General features: G+C 45.1%; 1 protein-coding gene across 5 annotated transcripts in view; it reads right to left on the bottom strand.

Annotated features, from left to right (window-relative positions):
• Nucleotides 1-486: 486 nt before the first annotated feature.
• Nucleotides 487-23,741, bottom strand: part of LOC147462162 (zinc finger protein BRUTUS-like) — a 92,812-nt gene continuing 69,557 nt past the window's right edge. For 4 of the 5 annotated variants that reach the window (XR_015187677.1, XM_086509572.1, XM_086509576.1 and 1 more), the window contains one exon: nt 487-1,111. The gene's annotated coding sequence lies outside the window, so the exon portion shown is untranslated. Of the gene's footprint in view, nt 1,112-1,573; nt 1,743-23,741 lie in introns of all 5 variants that reach the window. The other variant, XR_015187676.1, reaches the window with a different exon arrangement.

Below are 23,741 nucleotides of genomic sequence, written 5' to 3'. Positions count from 1 at the left end.
AGCAACACCAAGAGGAGGATGTCGTTGAAAAAACTGAGCCCTCACAGAGTCTTTATCGCACCCACAAGTGTATGCAAGACCGCATGCTCCTACAGGTGTATGCAAGACCATGTTCAAGGCATCCTTAAAATTCTATGAGTATCTGGTGATGCCTTTTGGTCTCACAAATGGTCCTGCAACGTTCAACAGGATAATGGATAGGAAGAATCGAGCATATATACACACCCTAAAGATTGGTAGCTAAGAAGCAACATGGATACAACTCGTTGACAGAAAGTAGCTTGTGTCACATCGAGAAAATTCAAAAAATACTATGTGATGTCTCTTTGTATTACAACTAGGGGCCAAGAGTGATGGACCAAGAGCTTTCAAATTGTATTAGAAACTTTCAACCAAGAGTCAAAGCCACTTCTTACCTGTATCCCTTTCTCTAGTCGAATTACAAAATACACATGATTGCCAAAAGGTGAAACTCAACAAATACACTAAAACGAATGGGCGGCTCATTGATTAGACAATGTTTTATACAAAATGAATAATTAATAATATCCCCTGGCGGAGGACTGAAGGTTCAAAAAAATATGAAGTGGGAAAGAGACAGCTCTACAAGTACAGAGCAGTCAAGGAGATGAAGTACAAGGCCCGACCATTGAGCTACCAAAGCCGCAATTGGGCAAAACTGATACTGTCATGACTCCATCTTCTTACATCAAGTTGCCCAAAAGAGACTCTAGCAACCAGATTTTGAAGGTTTTAGATTTGAGGTATGCTAAACCACTGGGCCCCTCAAATCTTCTCAAAACCTGGGCAATTACCTGATGCTTAATCTTCCCAAGAAAGTCACCAAATGCCGAGTACTCAGCTGCCTTCCGTGTGCTCACTATCTATTGAATGTTGCCACTTTCTTTGCTTGCTATGGACTCATTAAAAGTTGTCAGTAAAAGCTTGGTGTATGCATACCCCCATAAGGGAAGCCCCTCAGCACACCACCTACTAAATGTTGCCCTTTCTTTCCTAGCCTGGACTGGTTAAAAGTTGTCAGTATAACATCAGCATATGCACACCAATGAGGACAACCCCTCTCCATGTTCCAAAGTTATCGTACAACCATCTGCAATAAGAACAGCAAGTGAATCTCAGAGAACCGCCAACTTGCGGTCGAAAGCTGTGGTGTCTTGTGCTAGAAACAAAGAGAACACTTCTGCCATAAAAACTCTCAAAAGTGCCAGACTGTCTGTTTCCAAGCAAACAACTAAACTCTGTATACAAAACTAAGGGGGTGCACCTCCAAAAATGTAAGCAGAGCATGTGAGTTTAAAATAAGGGGCAACTTTTTAAAATTTGAAAGTGTACATTTATAAAAGGGGTTTTTTACTTCATTGCATGTAAAAACCCTTACGTTTTTTAAGAAAAAGGACTCCTTTTATTCTGTCATAGCATGTAAATAAAGGGGTTTTCTTGGCACCCTTTGAAAGCATGTTTGGGGAAACCCTCAAGACCCAAAAAGCATGAAGAGCACCTTAGAAAACAAAGTACTGCCAGGAAAAAGTATTGACATGGTCTCTTTGTTTACCCTCATGTAGCCATTGGAGACTTCAAACAGCCTGCACGACATTAATCTCGTCCTTCGCCTGTTTGATCATGCATCCTGGCACCCTTGCCTCGCTACTCGACATCAGTCTCATCCAAAAGAAAAGTGCTTCGTGTAGCAAGTCATCAATCCTATGTGGCAGATAAGCATCCTGTAAGGTCATCCATGTGAGTGGAGATATGCTACTCTAGCTCTACTTAAGAGCATGCTTTGTACACACTTCTATCAATCCATAATCCAAGTCTACCTTGTGCATCGACACTCTCTCTAGACTAAGCATGTGTTAATGTATTAGGCCATGAATGCTTCATTGGCATATCCACCATACCTATATCAATTGGTATGGGCATACAACGGCTGATTATGTGGAAAATCTTACGCATAATTTTTGTGCTGAACTTTGTAAATAGGAGATGCTTTAAGTGCTTTTAAGCAGTGCTTGTAAGTAGCAAATGCTATTTAAGTTGCTTTTTTGCTAGGTGCCTATAAATTCATGGTCAAGGGCCAGTTGCGAATCAGAACTTCCAAGGTGGGATGAGCAGTTGTCCTTCTTCAAGTCCACTTCCCGCTCTAGTTTCCGCAAACTCTCGCTTGAGGGCTGAGACTTCTTCCCGGAGCGCTTGGACTTCTACCTGAAAGTGTTCTTTCTCCTTTTTCCATTGCTTGCCCTCGTTGAAGACCATTTGGATGAGGTTAGCCTTTTCTTTCCACCATCCTCTTTTTCCACTCTTTCATCTCTTTTTCCACCTCTGTTATTCTCTTGTTCGTGACCATGAGAGAGAGAGAGAGAGAGAGAGAGAGAGAGAGAGAGATGAAATGGTATATTAACGTCTTCAAAAGGCCAAAATGGCCTATGAGATCAAAACGTTACAATTGGTGAATCTGATACCATGTCTAAGTACGGAAATTACAAAGTTACAAAGAACTAACACTAAAACACTAAGGAGAAAGGAAATAGGGGGGGGAGGGGGGGTTTTGTGGGTTCAGATGAAATCTCTCATCGGTCGCTGTCGGATTTCATCGACCTCCTCGATGGTCAGTGCTCTGGTTGGGCATCTTGCATGTTGAGCTAGAGTGATCTCTATATTCTGTTGCAGCCTTCATCAGAGAGTGGGAGATGCCCCAAGGTCGTGGGCGTCTGGATCTGCTAAGCTCAGTGGCTCGGTCAAGCAACGTACCTCTAGTATGAGTAGGCTCAGAGATCTCCTGTAATGACTGCTCCATTGGCTCTCCTCTGGCTGGTGTAAAGAAATATGTGATTCGTCTCTGAGACCGTCTTTCCCTCGATGTCCTCAGCAAGCTCTCCCTAAGTCTGTGCAGCTCTAGCAGGAACAATCCGAGACATCTCTGATCCTTGTATCTCATGATGTCATGTGACACATCCAACCCTATGTGTCCGTGGACAAGCTACAGCGTGACCAAGGTTCAGTCAGTCAAGTCAATCTAGAATAGAAAGTGATCTGGCACTTTTGTGAGTCTGTTCGCAGACCATGCATGTCCACACACTTAGATTAGATGCATATCCTCCGGTTGCACACAGCATGATCATTAACAGTCCCATCAAAATCCATCAAGGGAATTTTCCTGTGCATAAAACCTATTTTCCTATTTTTGACATTTTTCACTTATTTATTAAGTGACTTTTGTTGGGAACTAGGTAGGGCAATTTTGCTAATAAAATATATAAGCAAACCAAAGCTAGCACTTTCTGGCAGAGGAGGCAACAGGAGCATTGCTCAGCAGGCCGATTCTCAAGCAAGACAAGAACCCCCATAGCCAGGCGTTTTCCACTCAAAAGGCCAGCGTTTTCAGCCTAAGACATCAGCGATTTCCAGCCATTGGTACAGCCTTTCAGAGCCTACATTTCAGCGTTTTCTAAGCGTTCAAGACAGCGTTTACAGCAGCTAGCCATTACGTTTTTGTACCACAGCAGTTGGCATTTTTCAAGCAGCCTAGCCAGCGTTTTTGAATCCAGCCGATCAGCGTTTGTAGCAGCATAAGAACAGCGTTTTCAGCCATAGGAAGCAACGAGTTTTCAGCCATCAAGTTAGCAGATCGGCCTCCGATTTGGTGCCACAGTTACCAGTTCGAAGCATTCAGTTTCCAACCATAGTCTCGTCCTCGTCGTCCACACCATTGGCCTCAACATAGCCCCATTAGATTTGCATCAGCCATTGTACCAGATTATGAAATCAGTAGTAGACCACTCTCGCCATCGAGAGTGGGGCCCTTGGAGGAGGGTTTTACAGCGTCTCTGGTGTCGTATTCTCTTCCCTCTCTATCTCTCAGTCTCATGCACCTTCACGCACAATGTCCATTCACTTTGTTTGTGCCCATTGCACTCTCTCATTAAATAACAGAAGGCTCTCCCTTCCCTAAGTAAAAGGAACCTTCAGCACAGTTCGGAGCACTCATCTTGAGCAAAGTTCAACATTCATTCCCCTACACCAATACATTGGTATCAGAGCTTTGGCAGTGTTCTGTATCACTCAAGGAAAGAACCACAAGAACCACATAATTTTTTTTTGCTTGTTGCGCTTGTACGTAACCCAAGTCCTCTTGGGCGTGTCGGTTCCTGATCGTGTTTTTGAAGAGTGACAGGAAACCCAAGAAAGAAGGGCTTGTCTAGCCTCCCCTTGTGCCTCTTTTCACTCATTGAGAGCGGACCGTGCACTTAGCGGCCGGCCAATCGACATGAGGTGGGAAAAAGCAACCTTGGTGTGAGCCCAAGGCTGCCAAGGGGTGCGCCCGTGGAAAAGAGCAGAACTCGGGTGAAGAGAAGATCCTTCTCTAACACAGATTGCAAGCGAAAGAAGAACCTCAAGAACTCAAGACCCCCAAGAACCCAAGAACCACAAGAACCCAAGTTCCTCGAGAACTTAAGAATCACGTTCACAATGCATGGTCATCACCAGAAGCGGAATGGATAATTCGAATGGGAGTGGCGAACAAGTGTTTTTCCCCCGAGGAGGTTTTCCCAACCCTCTCCCTTCCCCATCTACGCCATGGATTGTACCAAATCCTATGGAGGCTTTGGTCAAGACAATGTTGGACATGATGGCACAACAAGAAGCCAATCGTTTGGCGGCCGAAGAAAGACAGGCAGAGCGGGCGGCACAGAGTGAACGACACATGCAAGAGTTGATCCGACATGTTCTCACCTCGAAGTCCGAGCCCACCACAGATGTTGGTAGTTCACCAAGTAGCGCAAGCCGAGATTCGGACTCCAACAACCCAGTCACAGAGAACATACAGTTCAATAAGTATGATGGTAAGATGGATGCTACGGTTATTCATTCTTGGTTGCATCAATTTAATGCTTATTTTGTGACAACTAAGAAGATAGGAAATAGCAAGGTTTTGACGGCAGCTATGTACCTTGCCAGTGATGCCATCAATTGGTACCATGCACGGCAAGAGACACAGTTAGTCGCACACTTAGAGGAAGCCGACGAATTCACGCCCCTTTCCTTCAATTAGGCCGATTTCCAATACAAGCTCAAGGCGCGGTTTATGCCACCTCAGTATCTCGCACGATTGAAGGACAATTGGCGCGGTCTCAAGCAAAATGGTATGCTAGTTATGTCTTTCTCTAATTGTGTTTTGCAGCTCGGCACGCAATTACGCAAGGAGGCATTCCTTTATGGATTGGACGAGTATACCAAGTATGATGTCGAGGTGCTCGATCCAATCGATCTCAACAAGGCGGTAGCAACTGCTCTCGCACAGGAGATGAAGCACAACAAGGGAAAGCCTAAGGAAAGCAAGACTTCAACAAGTACCTCTCAGAACAGTAAGAATGGTAAGAACGGTAACTCTTCTAACCAATCTTCCAATAGTCTCTCAGAAAAGAACTCTTCCAAAGAACCTAAGGGTAAGGCTAACACAATTGCTAAACCTAAGGTCACTCCATATGAAAAGTTAGCACAAGGAATTTTAAGAGGATACATCACGTCGGAAGAGCAAAGCACTTATTCTAAGGAAGGTCGTTGTTTTCATTGTCACGTTAAGGGTCACATAAAAAGAAATGTCCTAAGCTTGAATCGAATGAATCTAAAGAACTTATAGACCCCACTTCCTCTGTCAATGCAATAAATGACAACACGAGTGTGCCCAAAGTTTCTTATGCTCAAATTGGAAAGAATGCAAAGACGACTTCTAGCCCCATTGATGAGTCTCTCATTAAATGTTATGGTCATATGACGGGGCAACGTTTTGTCATATTGTTTGACCCAGGGAGTATGCATGATGTGATCAGTCCCTCTCTTGTTGAGAGAGCCCGCCTAGAGGTTAGTCAAAAATCTCCTCTCGAGGTTTCTGGCTTCGCTCCTAGTATGGGCTCTCTCATCACGACAGAGTGCTTTGATGTGTTGTTTACAGTTCAACAAGCTCCCTTCCATAGAAAATTTTTAGTCTCTCCTCTCTCAGGATGTGATATGATTTTGGGCATTCGATGGTTTCGTGAGCATAACCCTCTCATTGATTGGGCGGAAAATACATGCACTTTCAATGCCAAAAGTGACTCTCCCCTTGTAATTCATGGACAGCAAGTTGTTCATTCTCCATCTCTCATTTCTAATGTGCAGGCGAAGATTGAAAGGATTCAGGAGAAGGAGACTCTCTCAGTCTCTTCTTTGCAAGATTTGCATGATGATCATGATGTGATTATTCACGAGCATGATGATTTGCATGATCAAGATGTGATTATTCACGAGAATAATGATTTGCACAAAGAAGCTGTGATTGTTCACAAGGATGATGATTTAGTTGATGCTTTTTCTAGCGAAGCTAACCTCGTTGCAAATTCGATCAATCACGAAGAATCGATCTTGGCTTTCGAGTCGGGGTCCACAACACCCCACCTCCCCCCCCACCCCCAGGGCAAATTCGATCAAACACGACGAACCGATCTTGGCACTCGAGCTTAGGTCCAAAGAACCCTTACAGGAAGTACTATGTGTTCGAATGATTCGTCAGCACGCATTGTTCGAGAGTTTCATTCGTGATCGTTTCCTGTATTTTAGTCAGCATCTTTATGTGATCCCTTTTCCTAGGTATGACATATCGTATGTTGAGCATGTTTCCCTCATGAACAAGCACCGATGTATGCGGATTGTTCATGAAAAGCTGAAAAGTATGCATTCAAGGAAGTCACATTCTATGTCTCTTCCTTCGCAGGACACAATTGTAGAAAGAGCACATGAAAGTATGAGCACCAAGCATGGGCATTTCTGTTGTGAATTGCCACAATTGATTGATTTAGATCAGAAAGAAAAGATTCGATCTCATTGTTTGTGTATGTTTGATGAACGGTTTGGCACTCCGTCTATTTGTTTATCTACATTGCATGCACAGTCTTTTAGGAAGACAATATTTTTTCTAGTCACTTTACATGGAATAGATATGTTCATGCTTTTGTGTTGGAAGTGGTTTCAAGATTTTTCAGCCATGGAGATTCTTAAAGAAGGTGGACCTACATCCATAAACGAAGTTGAAGCATTGAAGGAACTACAGATGATTCTGTGTCGCTTTCGACGCAGCCCAAAGAAGCCAGCGTTGCAGACCTTTATCAAGTTCAAGTATCGCACGACCCACACCTCAGAGTGGACGCGAGTCCTTTCGAAGATTCCGGATGTTGTTGGCGATCTCCCTCGACGCCATACCGTTCGGTACCAGTATCTCACTTTGAAAAGGAGGGGATGTCACGTGACACATCCAACCCTATGTGTCTGTGGACAAGCTACAGCATGACCAGGGTTCGGTCAGTCAAGTCAATCTAGAATAGAAAGTGATCTGGCACTTTTGTGAGTCTGTTCGCAGACCGTGCATGTCCACACACTTAGATTAGATGCATATCCTCCGGTTGCACACAGCATGATCATCAGCATTCCCATCAGAATCCATCAAGCGAATTTTCTAGTGCGTAAAACCTATTTTCCCTATTTTTGACATTTTTCACTTACTTATTAAGTGACTTTTGATGGGAACTAGGTAGGGCAATTTTGCTAATAAAATATATAAGCAAACCAAAGCTAGCACTTTCTGGCAGAGGAGGCAACAGGAACATTGCTCAGCAGGCCGATTCTCAAGCAAGACAAGAACCCCCATAGCCTAGCGTTTTCCACTCAAAAGGCCAGCTTTTTCAACCTAAGACTTCCGCAATTTCCAGCCATTGGTACAGCGTTTCAGAGCCTGCATTTCAGCGTTTTCTAAGCCTTCAAGACAGCGTTTACAGCAGCCAACCATTAGCGTTTTTCTACCACAGCAGTTGGCGTTTTTCAAGCAGCCTAGCCAGCGTTTTTGAATCCAGCCAACCAGCATTTGTAGCAGCATAAGAACAGCGTTTTCAGCATAGGAAGCACCGAGTTTTCAGCCATCAAATTAGCAGATCAGCCCCCGATTTGGTGCCACAGTTACCGGTTTGAAGCATTCAGTTTCTAGCCATAGTCTCGTCCTCGTCGTCCACACCGTCGGCCTCTGTAAGGTGCAGGGGAAGTGAATGTTGAACTTTGCTCAAGATGAGTGCTCCGAATTGTGCTCAAGGTTCCTTGTTTTTAGGGAAGGGAGAGCCTTCCGTTCTGTAATGAGAGAGTGCAATGGACACAAACAAAGTGAATGGACACTGTGCTTGAAGGTGCATGAGACTGAGAGATAGAGAGAGAGAAGAGAATACAACACCAGAGACGTTGTAAAACCCTTCTCCGAAGGACCCACTCTCTATGGCGAGAGCGGTCTACTTATGATTGCACAAATCTCTACAATGCTTGGACTTGCCGACGATGTCGACGACGATGAGGAGGACGACGAGACAGGCTGAAATCTGAAAATGCTAATGGCTGAAATCTGCAAACCTTTATCTGCTGAGTTCTGACTCTATGTCGGGGACGATGTCGATGACGACGATGCGACGACGACGCGCTGAAAACGCAAATGCTGAAATCTGCGTTTTCCGGGCTGAATCTGTAAACCTTGCGGAATCTGACCGTGCGGCGAGGAACTCCTGCGGGAAGCTGAGATCTGCAAGGTTCGGGGTTTCTACTGTGGAGTTAGACTGCTGAAAACTGAAAACGCTAATGCTTGTGGGATTCCGTCACGAAGATCTGCAAAAACGCTGAAGTGCCTTGCAGATGCAAAAACGCTAGGGCTGAAATGGTCTTGCTGTGGAGAATTTGCTAGCGTTGGGGAGTCTGCTTGTTCTGCTATCGCCAGGAATCTGCAAGAGCAAAAACGATGGCTTATCTGGTCCAAAAACGTCAGCCTTCTGCTATGATGCAAAAACGCTAGGCCTCTTGGGGGTTCTGCTTAGAAGTTGCCTCTTGAGCATGTGCTCCTGCCACCTCTTCTGCCAGAAAGTGCTAGCGTTAGGTTTCTATATATACTTAATGAATTTGCCCTACCCAGTTCCCAACAAAAGTCACTTAAAAATAATGAGTAAAAAATGTCAAAAATATAGAAAATAGGTCTATGCACTGTAAAAAAGCTACTAATGGGTTCTGATGGGAATTTGATGATCATGTTGTGTGCAACCAGAGGATATGCATCTAATCTGAGTGTCTGGACATGCACGGCCTGCGAACAGACTCACAAGAGTGCCAGATCACTTCCTATTCTAAACTGACTTGACTGAACTGAACCCTGGTCGTGTTGTAGCTTGTCCACAAACACATAGGGTTGGATTTGTCACGTGACATCCCCTCCTTTTCAAAGTGAAGTTCTAGTACCGAACTGTATGGCGTCGAGGGAGATCGTCAACAGGGTCTGGAATCCTGGAAAGGACTCTTCGCCGGCCCACTCTGATGTGTGGGTCATGTGATACTTGAACTTCATAAACGTCTGCAATGCTTGCTTCTTTGCGCCGCGCCAAAAGCGACAAAGTCATCTTCAATGTTTCCACTTCGTCTATAGTCATGCGTCTACCTTCTTCAAGAATCTCCAAGGCTGAAAAGTCTTGAAACCACTTCCAACACAAAAACATGAACATACTCATTCCATGTAAAGTGATTGGAAAAAATATGGTGAAACCGGTCTGTTCAATCCAATAAGGGCGGTAGACTTTACTTTAAATATTGATTTAGCTTTCACCCATTATTAGTCGTCTATTTTACCTATACTTTCAAGACACAACAAAGGGGAGAGGGATACACGCTGCTAGATTGCACCTGTTTGAGTAGACGGACACCAGATTGGCCCCTAACTTAAGCGCCCCTTTCGGTATTTCTTTATTGTTCAAAAGAGGGAATAAACGATGTGGTTCCCTACAAGCTGCCCCGCACAAACTCGGCTGAATTTCCACTGTTCCAGCCTGATTTCGGCAACATAACTGTACTAGGACACTTCGCAGTCAGTATTCCCACGCATTGACTGACTTTCCCGACGCATACGGGCACTTTGCAAAACCTGGCGAGAATCTGCAGCAATCTGAATTCTCTGTTTTCAGCCCTGAAAATGCGCCAGATCGCCTGTACAGCGGTCCCCTTGCGTCCCCGAACCTCCTGGGGGTATTAGGGTCCGTTTAGGGCCAAAACCCTAAACCTGCAAAAATACACAGCAGGCTGTAATTTACTTTTCGGGCTCCGTTTCGCGTGCCGGTCGCATCCGTAGCAAGTCCTCGAGTTCCCGCACCTGTAGGGCTACTTGCCCTTTGAATCGGACAAGATTTTTGGCGTGAAACCTCTCCGAATTCACCTGTACTTGCGGGGGATTAGCCGCTAGCTAATCCAGTACCTGTGCAAGAGGCTCTTGCCTCGGCAATCGCACATGAACCCACACAACTGTACATTGGTCAAATGAAAAGCCCACTAGTGGGGCATAACATACTGCCAAAGGGGAGAGAGAGGGCAATGCGTAGCGTGCAGGGCATCACTCCTGGCACCGCACTGTGCATAAGAGGGAAAGCAAGCACTCCATAGCTCTTAACCTGTGACAGAAACTGAAAATGAGCCTCTCCCTCCTTCAAATTCAGCGCCACTTCTTGTTGCATGAGGAAAGTGCACCAGAAGGTGCCACTTGGCACATTTACAAGCATTTTCCCGTTTCGGGGTTGCCGCCTAAAAATCTCCCAACCGGTTGCCCAGTTGACTTCACGACAGAGTAAGAAAATGTTCCCTTTGTCATTCCGGAGGTAATGACGCCAACACATTTTCAGGTCCCAAAATAGCAGTTCCCTAAATTTTAGGAGATGCTGCCATTGTATCTTTCTAGGTCATCCGACCCTGTTTGTACACTGCAGCCACACCCAGAACTGAAATGTAGCCTGTGTAACAAAGGATTTCAGTTTGGCTAGTCAATGACCCCACTTTGGCTACCCATAGTCCTTGTCCAACCTTAGTGCTCTCTTGCCCTCAGGCCTGGACTCCCTCTGGACAGTTCCACACTAGTTATGCAATGCAGGGCAGTTAGATTTCCCGAGGGGTGTTTCCAAAAAGTGAAAGTAAATAGATAATAAGAAAGAAATCAACAAAAAGGATAAATAGTAGTCACACGCTGGTGACATACCCCCCTCTTGAAATCTCAAACGTCCTCGTTTGCATCTATGTCATACATGCTCACAGTCAACACTGATGTATTCAACACCTGTCGACACATATACGACATATACATGCTCATTGTCAACCTTGGTGTATTCAACACCTTGTCGACTCATGTATTGCCTGCGTGTGAACCCTGTCCCAATGACATAGTGGTAGCTTCGCACTATGCCATTGCTTTAAGTCACTGACTTTCCAATGACAAAATGGTACCTGCACATTTTGCCACTGTCTTATAATACACGTTGGATCCCGTAACACTTTCGAGCATACCCAAACCGACAGTTTAAGAATGCAGTTACACATGTACTCTTTAATAGAAGCAATTACTGTATCCTTGACAAACTGACAAGAAATACTCACTTCTATAGCACTAATCAAACTTTTGGACATTCCATAAGAGCAATTGGCAAACTGACAATCTGTACAGCTCTAACATTCATGTAACAAGTATTCCATTTGAGCTCACTTTAAATACCATGTACATCATTTGTTTCAAAATCCATTGTCACACTGACAATCCATGTAGCTCTGAAACTCAAGGGGTCAAGGTAGGTTGCAAATCGAAGGCTTCAAGGTAAAGTGATAACACAGTTGGTGACTCTGCAAGTTCACCTTCTTCCATCCACTTAGCATCCATTGGTGGATAGTTTCTGAACTTTACCAAGTAGCGCCTAGCAACCTTGCCTTTCACTTTCCTTTCCTTGTGTGCCAAAATCTGTTAAGGGACCAAGATCTCATCAAGTTCCTCGACTTCCGGCTGATCTTCAGTTGACATATCTTCTGGCACATCACCCACATAGGGTTTGAGAAGACTCACATGAAACGCATTGTGAATCTTCCAACTGTCAGGCAATTTCAGCCTATATGCAACATCACTGATTATGTCGCATACTTGAAAAGGCCCATAGTAACGCATGTTGAGCTTTGGAAACAGTCTTTCCTTGCCCTTCATCTTCTTTAACCTTGCCTTTTCAAAGCGTAAAAGCACCCAATCACCAAGTGAATATACCACTTCATGACGGTGATGATCAGCTGCTTTCTTTTGCTTTGCCTGAGTCTTTTCTAAGGCCACTTTGACCTTCTGGTACATTTCATCCATGTCCTGAACATACTTATCTGCTTCAAATATCTTGTCATTTGTATGCAGTATGGGAGGAACTTTCTTGCCACCTTCTACTATCTCAAAAGGTGCCTTGCCAGTTGATGAATGCATTGTATTATTGTATGCATACTCCACCAATGGCAAATACTGCTCCCACTTTCCTTTATGCTCTAACACATAGCACTTCAGCAGATCTAGGACAGTAGAATTGGCCTCTTCTGACTGCCCATCTGTTTGAGGATGAAATGACGAAGAGAATTTGAGCGTGGTGCCCATATTCTCAAACAAGCCTCTCCAGAACAAACTTGTCATGCGTGGATCACGGTGGCTAACAATCGACTGTGGCATGCCATGATACTTGAAAATATTGCTCATAAACAAACGTGCCATCTGATCTGGCTTTATCTTCTTCCTGACAGGAATAAAATGAGCCTGTTTGCTAAATCTACAAATAATAGTCCAAATACCATCGTTTCCTGTCTGCGTTCTCGAAAGATCAAAGATAAAATCCATAGCAATACTTTCCCATGGTTTATCTGGAATAGGTAGTGGTTGCAATAACCCTGGTGCCTTTTGCCTGTCAAACTTGACCTTGTGGCATATTAGGCATTCTCGCACAAAGGCATCCACATCTCTTCTCAATGTAGGCCAGTAGAAGAATGTCTCAACCGCTTTAACTGTAGCATCGATACCACGATGCCCTGCATACGGTGGGACATGACTCTCTTCCATAACTTTGCGTCGCAATGGCTTTGTGACACACAATCTGCCATGCATCATCATGAACCCATCTTTGAGAAGATAGTGTTCATGACCTTGTCCATCCATTAGCTGCTCGAAGACCCTTGCAAAATCTTCATCATTTGCATACTGTTCTCTCATATCATCAAGTTTCATGATGATAAGGAATTGACAGCTGAAATTTGAGGCTTCCTTGACAAGGCATCAGCCACAACGTTCTTCTTGCCTTCCACATGCACAATCTGAAAATGGAACATGGACAAGAAATTTGCCCATCGCATATGCTTCTCAGATAACTTTGTCTGTGTCAAGAAGTATCGCAAGGTCTGATGGTCCGTTTGGACAACGAAATCTGCACCTAGCAGGTAGTGTTTCCAACTTAAGAGCACATGAATCACAGCCAGTAACTCTTTCTCATAGACCTGCATGGTCATCTCTGGCCCTTGCAAAATTCTGCTCTCATAGGCTACTACCCTACCATCTTGCATTAGCACTGCACCAATGCTACTACTGCAGGCATCACACTGGACCACAAATGACTTCCTAAGATCTGGCAACACAATGACTGGATCTGAAGTCATCTTTTCCTTTAAGAGATTAAAAGCTGAAATCTCTTTCTGTGTCCATCTACAGGTGACTGCCTTCTTTTGAAGAGCATGTAAAGGTGAAGCAATCTCAGCGAAATTTCGGATAAACCTTCTATAATAGGAGCATAGTCCCAAGAAACTTCGGACATCGTGCACCGTCTTCAAATTTGGCCATGACTTGATCGCTTCAACTTTTGCAAGATCCATTCTGACACCATCCTTTGAGACAATGTGTCCCAGAAAGTGAATCTCTTCCAGAAAAAATTCACTTTTCTTTGCATTGATGAGCAACCTATGACTGCGTAGCTCTTCGAACACAATGGTCAAGTGATGCCTATGCTCCTCTTCATTCTTTGAGTAGACTATCATGTCATCAAAGAATGTACCAACAAACTGCTGGTGTGGACGGAAAATTATGTCCATCATCCTATTGAACGTAGCAGGAGCATTTGTGAGACCAAAGGGCATCACTAAAAATTCGTAAAGGCCAAACGTCGTTCTAAAAGCAGTCTTGTGCACATCCTCTGATCTAATGCGGATCTGATGGTACCCACTCTTTAGATCTATCCTGCTAAACATAGCTGCTCCTTCTAATTTGTCCATAATATCATCAATTCTAGGTATAGGGAACCTATTCTTGATGGTATTCTTGTTCAGTGCACGGTAGTCGATGCACATACGCCATGAGCCATCCTTTTTCTGCACCAACAACACTGGAGAACAGAATGGAGATGTACTGGGCTGAATCAGCCTCTTTTCTAACAGCTCTTGTACTTGGCCCATTATCTCTTTCTGCTGAGCCGCACTAACCCTGTACGGAGGCTTATTTGGTGGGCTATTGCCTGGCACCAAATCTATCGCATGGTCCTCGGGTCTCTCTGGCGGTAATTGAGACGATAATGAATCGGAAAAACAGTCACTGTACTATTGTAAAAACATTGACCTTTCTTTATCTAGCACAGATAAATTTGATTCATCACAATCTGACACTTCACGTGCAAAAACCAAGTACGCAGAAAGATGCTTTTTCATGACAAAAGTAATAGCAGAAGCTGATACAGTGGGAATGAACTCCCCTTTAAGCTTTACATCCAGAATGTGAGTCTTTCCCCTGCTCTGTACAGTGATCTTTTTGTTGTAGGCATCCATGATTCCCTGTACACGAAACAACCAAGGAATACCTAACAACACATCACATCCGTCCAATGGCATGATGTAAAATTCTTCAGCATCTACATAGGATTGGATATGTAGGCGCAACTTTCCAATGATGGGTGTCACAGCCTCTGTATGGCCACGACATGCCAAACCTGCCTCTCCTGTATACCCCATCTCTTCAGGTCTGATTCCCAACTTTGAAGCCAATTCTGGGGAAATGAAGTTGGCTTTGGCACATGGATCAAAGAAGATAAGCATTGTTTGATCCCTGACCTTTCCCCATGCTCTGCAAAGCTCACTTGCATCTGAATTTGGCTTGTCGCCCACCATATCTGGCACTAGACCAACCATGGGCTTCTTTCCTTTCTTGTCTTCCTTGTCATCAGAATCAGCTAGCCTTTTCTTTGTAGGAATATTGTAAGCAATGTGGCCAGGCTGCTCACATATAAAGCATTTGTTCTCTGTCCTCAGGACCTTCTTTTGCTCTTCTGACTTGCGAGGAAAACGTCTTTTCCATTTCTTTGCTGGTCCCTTTTCTGATTCAGCCGTAGCTTTGCCTTTCCCTGCGTTGGCTGGCTCCTGAGTCACTTTCAGAGCCTCCTTGGGAACATACTTCTTCGCTGAATTTTTCTTGGCTGATCCTTCCTTGACGCCAGTATTGAATTCACAATCTTCTCCCTTGAGCAAACCATTGCCAGTGTTTGCTACCACGATGAGCTGCGTCAAGGTAGTGACTTTGGTCTTCGTGCAGTACTTTCTCAATCCTTTGGGTAGGCCACAACAGTATTTTTCAATTTGTTCTGTCAATGGCACAAACCTATAGGAAGTTACTGGAGGTAGAGCTTTCCAAAACTTCCGATTGTAATCGTCCAGATTCTTGCAAGTAGCAGCATTAAGCTGGTGCCATTCTGTCATGACATCTGCTTCAAAATCATCAGATAACCATGCTGCTGCAAAAATCTGCTTGAAATAAATCCATGTGGACGGAGCTTGCCCTTGAAGCGATAAAGTTGTCCACCATTGTCCCGCATTCCTTGTCAAGAAAGTGGCTGCCTTGCGAACCTTTGAAGCCTCTGTAAAGTTTCCCCTTGCATAGGCCTTGTCAAACTGCTGGAGGAATGAGAGAGCCTTCTTCCTGTCATCAAACCCTGTAAAGGTCGTGAAAGACACACCTTTGCCACCTTCTTTGTACGGAGTTGGCCTCTCCAGCGGCGTCAAATTGTCATATGGAAGTGACTGAAACATGGGAACACTATTAGGGTTCATCTGTGTTCCTGGGCCGCTATTAACTTGACCTGGAAATGCCATATTTGGCTGCTGATTTGTAATTCCAGCCATACCAAAATTTGCCTGTGGCATCCCAAATTGGCCCTGAGTGCTCTGAAACCCTGGTTGCATACCCATGACACTGTACATGGGGTTAGGCATCATCATTTGAGCACCCCAAAACACTGTTCCTGGCGTGTAAAACTGATTTCCAGGTGCATGACCAGCCATGCTCTGGAATACCGATCCACCTCCAAAATAGCCAGGGTGTACTGAAGGTGGTGGGAAGACCTGTTGCATAGCCTGTAGGTTGCTTCCCTGCCCATTAGAACCAGCTATAGGCTGCTGAAAGGTGACGGGCTGAACTGGTACAGCTTGAAAGACTGGCATCTCAACCATCTGTTCTTGCACCTTAGGCACCGGTTGTGGAGACTGCATGTTCTCCGTCAAGTGTACAGGTGTTTCCATTGACTGTGTAGTATGAATCACCTGTGTCCCCTGTGTCTTCAAGCCCAAACTGACCAAGGCTCACTTCTATGGGAAAAAGTGATTTAATCCCGGCGATGGAACCATGAAACCGGCCTGTTCAATCCAAAAAGGGCGGTAGGCTTTACTTTAAATATTTATTTAGCTTTCACCCATTATTAGTCGTCTATTTTACCTGTACTTTCAAGACACAACAAAGGGGAGAGGGATACAGGATGCTAGATTGCGCCTGTTTGAGTAGACCGACACCAAATTGGCCCCTAACTTAGGCGCCCCTTTCGGTATTTCTTTATTGTTCAAAAGAGGGAATAAACGATGTGGTTCCCTACAAGCTGCCCCGCACAAACTCGGCTGAATTTCCACTGTTCCGGCCTGATTTCGGCAACATAACTGTACTAGGACACTTCACAGTCAGTATTCCCACGCATTGACTGACTTTCCCGACGCATACGGGCACTTTGCCAAACCTGGCGAGAATCTGCAGCACGCTGAATTCTCTGTTTTCAGCCCTGAAAATGCGCAAGATCGCCTGTACAGCGGTCCGCTTGCGTCCCCGAACCTCCTGGGGGTATTAGGGTCCGTTTAGGGCCAAAACCCTAAACCTGCAAAAATACACAGCAGGCTGTAATTTACTGTTTCGGGCTCCGTTTCGCGTGCCGGTCGCATCCGTAGCAAGTCCTCGAGTTCCCGCACCTGTAGGGCTACTTGCCCTTTGAATCGGACAAAATTTCTGGCGTGAAACCTCTCCGAATTCACTTGTACCTGCGAGGGATTAGCCGCTAGCTAATCCAGTACCTGTGCAAGAGGCTCTTGCCTCGGCAATCGCGCATGAACCCACACAACTGTACATTGGTCAAATGAAAAGCCCACTAGTGGGGCATAACATACTGCCAAAGGAGGGAGAGAGGGCAGTGCGTAGCGTGCAAGGCATCACTCCTGGCACCGCACTGTGCATAAGAGGGAAAGCAAGCACTCCATAGCTCTTAACCTGTGACAGAAACTGAAAATGAGCCTCTCCCTCCTTCAAATTCAGCGCCACTTCTTGTTGCATGAGGAAAGTGCACCAGAAGGTGCCACTTGGCACATTTACAAGCATTTTCCCGTTTCGGGGTTGCCGCCTAAAAATCTCCCAACCGGTTGCCCAGTTGACTTCACGGCAGAGTAAGAAAATGTTCCCTTTGTCATTCCGGAGGTAATGACGCCAACACATTTTCAGGTCCCAAAATAGTAGTTCCCTAAATTTTAGAAGATGCTGCCATTGTATCTTTCTAGGTCATCCGACCCTCTTTGTACACTGCAGCCACACCTAGAACTGAAATGTAGCCTGTGTAACAAAGGATTCCAGTTTGGCTAGTCAATGACCCCACTTTGGCTAACCATAGTCCTTGTCCAACCTTAGTGCTCTCTTGCCCTCAGGCCTGGACTCCCTCTGGACAGTTCCACACTAGCTATGCAATGCAGGGCAGTTAGATTTCCCGAGGGGTGTTTCCAAAAAGTGAAAGTAAATAGATAATAAGAAAGAAATCAACAAAAAGGATAAATAGTAGTCACACGCTGGTGACATATGGTCTTCTCTAAAGACTGTGCATGCAATGTAGATGAACAAATAGACGGAGTGCCAATCCGTTCACCACACACACGCAAACAATGAGATCGAATAGTGTCTTTCGGATTGAACTCAATCAACTGTGGCAATTCACAACGGAAATGCCGATGTTTCGTGCTCATACTTTCTTGTGCTCTTTCTACGAATGTGTCAGGCCAAAGAAGAGACATGGAATGTGACTTCCTTAAATGCATACTTTTCAGCTTTTCATGAGAAATCCGTATACATCCATGCTCATTCATGAGTGAATCCTGCTCAACGTACAATATGGCATGCCTTTGGAAAGGGATCACATAAAGGCGCTGACTAAAATACAGGAAACGATCACGAATGAAACACTCGTACAATGCGTGTTGACTAATCATTCGAACACATAATACTTCCTGTGAGGGATCTGTGGACCTAGGCTCAAGAGCCAAGATCGGTTCTTCGTGATTGATCGTCTCTGCAATGAGGTTAGCTTCACTAGAGAAAGTATCAACTAACACATCATCCTTGTGAACAATCAGATCATCTTTATCTTGCAAATCATCATGCTTGTCCTTATCATCCAAATCATCATGCTCATCATTATCATGCAATTCATCATGCTCATCATCATGCAAATCCTGTGTGTCATGCTTTGGAGAAGAAGAGACTGAGACAGTCTCCTTTTCCCGAATCTCTTGCATCTGTGTTTGCACTTGAGAAAAGAATCGGAACAAGGAGGCTTTCCTTTCGTTGTGCTCATGATCTATGGCCGACATTCTTTCTTCGTGTTCACGCTCTATTTTTGCTTTTCTTTCTGCATTTCTTGCTTCGCGTTCTAACTTTCTGTCCATAAACATCTGTTCCAAAGCCTCCATAGGAGTTAGTACAATCCTTGGAGAGGGTCCGAAAAACCTCTTGGTAAATTCTTCTTCGCCACTTTCATGCTCATCACCTCCATGCAAAGTATCCATTCCGCTTCGGGTGATGACCATTATGAAGTCGTGGGTTCTTGAGGGTTCTTGTGGTCTTGGGTTCTTAAGTTCACGAGCAACTTGGGTTCTTGTAATTCTTAGTTCTTGGGTGTCTTGAGGTTCTTAAGGGTCTTGAGGGTCTTGGGGGTTCTTGAGGTTCTTGAGGTTCTTCTTTCGCTTGCAATCTGTGTTAGAAAAGGATCTTCTCTTCACCCGAGTTCTACTCTTTTCCGCGGGCGCCCCCCTTGGCAGCCTTGCGCTCACACCAAGGTTGCTTTTTCCCACCTCACGTCGATTGGCCGGACGCTAAGTGCACGGTCCGCTCTCAATGAGTACAAAGAGGCACAAGGGGAGGCTGGACAAGCCCTTCTTTCTTGGGTTTCCTGTCACTCTTCAAAAACACGATAAGGAATCGTCAAGCCCAAGAGAGCTTGGGTTACGTGCGACTTCAACAAGCAAAAAAAATTCTTATGGTTCTTTCCTTGAGTGATACAGAACACTGCCAAAGCTTTGATACCAATGTAAGGTGCAGCGGAAGTGAATGTTGAACTTTGCTCAAGATGAGTGCTCCGAACTGTGCTCAAGGTTCCTGGTTCTTAGGGAAGGGAGAGCCTTCCGTTGTTTAATGAGAGAGTGCAATGGACACAAACAAATAGAATGGACACTGTGCTTGAAGGTGCATGAGACTGAGAGATAGAGAGAGAAGAGAATACGACAACAGACGTACGTTGTAAAACCCTCCTCCAAAGGCCCCACTCTCTATGGGGAGAGCGGTCTACTTATGACTGCACAAATCTCTACAATGCTTGGACTTGCCAACGATGTCGACGACGATGAGACGGGCTGAAATCTGAAAATGCTAATGGCTGAAATCTGCAAATCTTTATCTGCTGAATTATGACTCTATGTCGGGGACGATGTCGATGACGACGATGCGACGACGACGCGCTGAAAACGCAGATGCTGAAATCTGTGTTTTCCGGGCTGAATCTGTAAACCTTGCGGAATCTGACCGTGCGGTGAGGAACTGCTGCGGGAAGGTGAGATCTACGACGTTCGGGGTTTCTACTGTGGAATCTGACAACTGAAAACTGAAAGCGCTAGTGCTTGTGGGGATTCCGTCGCGAAGATCTACAAAAACACTGAAGTGCCTTGCAGATGCAAAAACGCTAGGGCTGAAAATGGTCTTGCTGTGGAGAATCTACTAACGCTAGGGAGTCTGCTTAATCTGCTATCGCCAGGAATCTGCAAGAGCAAAAACACTGGCTGATCTGGTCCAAAAACACCAGCCTTCTGCTGTGATGCAAAAACGCTAGGCCTCTTGGGGATTCTGTTGAGAAGTTGCCTGTTGAGCGTGTGCTCCTGCTGCCTCTTCTGCCAGAAAGTGCTAGCGCTAGCTTTGCTTATATACAAACTTAGCAAATTTGCCCTACCTACTTTCCAACAAAAGTCACTTAAAAATAATAAGTAAAAAATAGGGAAAATAGGTCTATGCACTGTAAAAATGTTGCTGATGGGTTCTAATGGGAATCTGATGATCATGCTGTGTGCAACCAGAGGATATGCATCTAATCTAAGTGTCTGCGAACAGACTCACAAAAGTGCTAGATCACTTCCTATTCTAGACTGACTTGATTGAACTGAACCCTGATTATGCTGTAGCTTGTCCACGGACACATGGGGTTGGATGTGTCACGTGACAGCCTCGACATAGCCCCATTAGATTTGCATCAGCCATTGTACCAGATTGTGCAATCAATAGTAGACCACTCTTGCCATCGAGAGTGGGGCCCTTGGAGGAGGGTTTTACGTGGTCTCTGGTGTCGTATTCTCTTCCCTCTCTATCTCTCAATAAGTAAAAGGAACGTTGAGCACAGTTCGGAGCACTCATCTTGAGCAAAGTTCAACATTCATTCCGCTGCACCTTACACATGACTCTAGAAAAAGGTTCGAAACCTTCTCTGAACAAGCAGTGGAAGCGGCTGCGTATCTCATAATATGCCGGGCAATGACATGTGTAGTGCAGCTTTGTCTCTGGCTCTAAGTTACATAGGTGAGATATCCTGGCCCCTGCTGGCACCCCTCGAAAACGGCCAATCTCGATCTGGAGCTCATGTGAGGATGTGCGTATCTGTCCAATCATGAGAGAGAGAGAGAGAGAGAGAGAGAGAGAGAGAAATGAAATGATATATTAACGTCTTCAAAAGGCCAAAATGACCTATGAGACCATCAGATACAAAGTGGTGAATCTAATACAATGTCTGAAATTCAAGTACAAAAAGTACTGAAAGTACAAAAAATGAAAAATGAAAAATGAAAATGAAGTGTGAAATGTGAAATGTGTAATGTGAAAATGTAGAATAGGCCCTCAATGACAATCTGGGTGTCGTGCTAGAATGCCTTTGATCCTCTGTTGCAGTCTCCGTCGATGGAGTGTGCTCTTGTGTCTCGGTCGTGGTCGTCTCGATCTCCCGAGCTCACTCGCCCAGTCAATGAGGGTGCCTCTGGTATGAATGCGGGTGCAACCGTGTGTTGGTGGTTGGTCTCTTGGCTCCCTCGATCCAAAGAAGTTTGTGATCTGTCTCTACGACTGTCGTACTCCATGTCTCCCCAACAGACTATCTCTATGTCGGTGTAGCTCAAGTAGATGTAGCTCAAGTAGATATAAGCCAAGGCATCTCTGGTCCTGATACCTCATGACTCTATCTAGGGGTCAAAAACCCTCCCTGAATAAGCAATGGAAGCGCCCTCGTATCTCATAATACACAGTGCAGTGGCATATGTAGTGTAGCTCTGTCTCTGGCTCTCTACCGCATAGTTGACATATCCTAGACTCCGGTGGTATCCCTCTGAATCTACCTGTCTCAATTTCTAGTTGGTGTGAGGATGTGCGAATCTGACCAATAGCACATCGCAAACCATGAGATAAATGAGTGTCCATGTAGCTCGGACGAGTCACAAACCCATCTCCCGAAAGTTGGAGAAGGTGCTCTTTGTAGAAAACCATCTTCGTGCCCAACTCCTGCATCGGCTCTACCCATGTCCTCCTGGTGTCCAACTGTATAAGATCCTGACGAATGAGTCTAGTGATCTCCGTCCGTGTGACTGGCAGGGAGGGTGCATCCAAGGAATACTGAAAGGGAGGCAATCTATCCATGCTGAGACCATGCCTCTGAAACCATGAGGTCATCTGCGCATACCAACATGATGCATCTCCCTGTATCGCTAACTGTCTAGAGGACTCGAGAGCCAATCTAGTATATCTGCCTCTATGTGTATCCCATAGACTGTGCATAAAGGACACTGATCTGGTAAGAGCCTCAATCTCTATAGGAGGGGCGACTACCTCCGCTCGAATAATCGCATGTGGTACGGAGGCCTTGGCTCTAATCATCCGAGATATCATAAATACCAAGGGTCTCTCCATGTTCCTCCAACTGTCATGATTCACAGATGGTCCCCACACTTGGACCCCATAAAGCATAGCTGAAGCAACCAAAGTATCAAAGAGCCATAACTTTGTTCGTGGTTCTTGAAACTGAACCTGCGAACACATCCTCTCTAGCCCTCCCAATGCCGCATAGGCTCTGGACAGTCTAGTCTCTGCTGCTCTCCTCAGAGTAAACCTTGGTCCCGTGAATACCACCCCCAGATATGTATATTCATCTGTGTACTCCACAGTGTCCTGACCATATATGAGTGTAGGTGCCGATCTCTTAACCCACTGTGGTGTGGTGTTAAACACCATAACCTTGGTTTTACCAAGGTTCACAGACAGTCCACTATCCTCTGCAAAGTTGTGCAATGCATCCAAATGTCTCTGCATGCCCTCTGGCGACTCTGATATCAACACAATATCATCAGCACATAATAATAAAGGGATCCATGTCCCTGCTAGCTGAGCGCCTCTGTCACCCTCTCTGTCAATGTAGTCAGAGACCTCATCTACATACATACCAAAAAGTGTAGGGGACAAAGGACACCCCTGTTTCACTCCAATAGTGGAATGAACAATGTCAGAAATCCCCTCAAGAGTGCGTACCTGGACAGTCACTGAGCCGTATAAAGCCATGATCCCACATATGATCTCTGTGGGTACTCCCAACTTCAGTAGCCTGTGCATCAATCTGGCCCTTGGTACTGTGTCAAATGCTTTGCGGAAGTCCACAAAGCAGCAATACATCCGTCTCCCATGTTTCCCGACTCTCCTCAATAATGGCTCTGAGTGTAAGAATATGGTCCAAAGTGGAGAAACCCCTCCTGAATCCAGCCTGTCCTGCTGCTCGTATGCCCTCATTTTCTGCCCATTTACTCAGTTGCTATTCAAGAATGGATGCATACAACCATGCCAATGTGTGCCCTATCATAATAGTACGGTAGTTCCCTGGCATTGTGGGGTCCCCTGCCTTGAAGAGAGGTACAATAGTAGATAATCTCTAGGACTCGGGTAGTCCCTCACACATGACACGGTTAAACAACCGCGCAAGAACCTCTAACAGTAAATCTCTAGCATGTATCCAGTGCTCTGCCACCAAACCATCATGATCATATGCTCTCCTAGTCCTCATCCTGTCAATGGCGTTCTTCACCATCTCAGTGGTAAAGAAGGTACTAGTGGCTGGACATGGATCTAGAGGGTCTGGTAATGGTGGTTGTCCAGGTACTGTATATAATGATGCTGCATACTGACCCCAAGTCTCAGGAGAGGTAATCACTAGAGGAGGTGAGTGCTC

This window comes from Adiantum capillus-veneris, chromosome 3, assembly GCF_014529385.1.
Source record: "Adiantum capillus-veneris isolate H3 chromosome 3, ASM1452938v2, whole genome shotgun sequence".
Taxonomy (NCBI): Eukaryota; Viridiplantae; Streptophyta; class Polypodiopsida; order Polypodiales; family Pteridaceae; genus Adiantum; species Adiantum capillus-veneris.
This window is presented reverse-complemented; position numbering and strand designations above follow the sequence as displayed.